The following is a 2518-nucleotide window of genomic DNA, read 5'->3' on the forward strand; positions in this document are numbered from 1 at the left end:
GCATAAAGCAGGTTCACAAGTATTGACATTATTGAAGCATAACACATTGTATGTTTGCTTTGTGATTTTCTGATGCTTATCCTGAGCTTAAAATAAGTCACTTATTTTAAATAATGCTTAAAATAAGTCACAATTTGCCTGTATTTTTTGTAAAAGTTAGAGCCCATCATTTTTTTTGTTTGTTTTTTTACTTTGAAAACACTCAAGTCATTTTTAACATGGTTTTCCAATGATGAAGAAATTAGGTAACTAAAAAAAAAAAAAAGAAAAAGAAATGTAAAACAGTTATTTTCTTTTCTAACTATATAAATATAGTGGCTTTAATATAAAATCACATGTTAGAAGGAAGGGCCCATTTGTAAGGGTACTGAATTTTTCTCATGGGAAAATAGGACAGTGTCTGTATATTAGTGCTTTAAAAACTCCTGAGAGAGAGACAGAAACTCAAGACTCTTTCTAGAGAAGTCTTCCAGCTGTTCAACTATAATTATTTCTTCTAAGAAAACCAGGCAGAATTCAGGATGGCTTTGTCCAACAGGAATCTAAAACACAACCTCTCTTAATGTACATATAGAAAATATATGTGCTAACCAATTTGGGAAAAAAGCAAAGTCCTGGTTGTAGGATTTCTCAAATTGTTATTATTTTTTTTTTCAAAATGGATTCAATTATGCAAGGTTGAGTATCTCAGGCTGCTGCTTACATCATTGATCCCTTTGAGGACCAGTCAGGGTGGCTTATGTTCCATTGGAAAGGTAGAGGCACCTGCTTCTTTAGCAGGGAACTAAGAGATGAGATGCCATACTTGCCATCTGAAGAATTCCTTAAAGTTGGAATATTTGGGTAACGTGAACCAAGGCTGCCCCTTAATGTTCCATTTCTGAAAGTCACACTTTAAGTTAAAAGTTCTGTTCTGAAAATCTCCATATATCAACAGATCATAGTATCATGGTATCTTTTTTTAAAAAGAAGAGGGGGAAAAAACAGTTCTTCATAGGAGGGGGGTTTTGCTGTTGTCCTTTTGGTATCTTAAATGTCAATGATCACGAAGACTTCTGGCTTCTCTTCATTATAGACTTGCATCGCCAAGTAGGTTATTGCTTTGATTTCAGTTCCCTGAGGCTACGTGAACAATGAAAATTCTTCTCCCCACCCAATTGACTCTAATCTGAAATTTCTTTGATCGTATGAAGTGCCTTCACTTCCCAGGGTATGAAGAATTCATCAGCACCTAAAGCAACTCATCCAAAAAGTGAATCAGAAGAGACTGTAAGTCATCTCCTTGGTTTTCTCTTTCTAGAGTTTGGACAGGCTCCACAGTCCCAGTATCTGTCATGTAACCAAACATGGCCATTGCACATTGCTCAAATGCTTCCTCCAGAGTATCTCCGAATGCATGTAATGGGACATCTGCTATATGATCCATATACTTGTACTTCCCAACAACTGGAGGATACTTGGCCTTGATTGCCTTCTATTCTTCCATCAAATTATAATCTCAAATATCTTCCTCTTCCTGTACCATAATTGCAGCATTGTACAGTCTCTTTAGCCCACTATTTTTATCTAGATTCTGGATTTTGAAGATCTAGGTAGTACTGATACTTGTGCTATGTAACCCATACGGAATAGCCTGTCCATTTGTCAGGCTTGGTGAAGGCTGAGGGAAGAGGGGTATCTGGGGAAGTACAGGGAGTAATAAATAATTCTGTAAAGGTCAAACAGCAAGAAGTGAACTAGAAAGGGCTCAAATCAGGGCAGAACTAGAAAGGGCAGAAAAACTGGAAGAATTTTTTTCTTACATTTATATTAAAAATTAAAATTCACTAGTCTTTGAAGTTTAGCATTTACGGTTTGAATTTTTCTGGCAGAACACAAAGAAAAAATTCAATACTTCTGAGTGTTTCCCATTTTCTGAAATGAATTGGGTTTATTAAAAAAATAATTTATAGCACTGAGCAGTACTATTTTCCTTAAGAAACAATATAATTTTTTAGCTCTTATATTATTTGGAGTTGCCAGGTTTATTTTTCAGTAACTGCTAAAAATAATAAGATGATCTGTGATTAGTAGTAAAATGTGTACATTAGTTTCTGGTTTGCTAAAGCTCTATCATTGACTAGAAGTTTGTCCCCTCATTAGCTTATTTTTTTCCTAACAACACAACTTTGGGACTGTGGAGAAATGCTAAAAATTCAACATGGCATATTGTTCAAGTAGAAAATTTGTGGAGCATATATTCCAACTTGTTTATTTTAAAAATAAGAAAACAAAAGTCTATCTTGGCTAATTCAGAGAAAAGTCATAAATAGGTATCTGCTTTGGCTATTGATCTAACAGTCTTTATGTTAGTGGCTCACATGAATGGTTTGGTTCACAGAAATGAAACTATTTAGAGAAATGAAGTCTGGAGATCAAGTGAGTTGCCAAATTTACATTTTGTCAACTGTGTCTACTAAGCTTTAAAAACAACTTTAAATCTTCCATCTACTATTACTATAATTTCATTACAGATAAA

General features: G+C 34.4%; 1 pseudogene; it reads right to left on the bottom strand.

Moving 5' to 3' along the window:
• Nucleotides 1–1029: 1029 nt before the first annotated feature.
• Nucleotides 1030–1540, bottom strand: LOC124529379 (protein archease-like; annotated as a pseudogene).
• Between the last annotated feature and the right edge of the window lie 978 nt (nucleotides 1541–2518).

The sequence above is a fragment of the Lynx rufus genome, unplaced genomic scaffold (genome assembly GCF_022079265.1).
Source record: "Lynx rufus isolate CCGP_SWC_20201006 ecotype Redwood Valley unplaced genomic scaffold, mLynRuf1.p SCAF_6, whole genome shotgun sequence".
Classification (NCBI taxonomy): domain Eukaryota; kingdom Metazoa; phylum Chordata; class Mammalia; order Carnivora; family Felidae; genus Lynx; species Lynx rufus.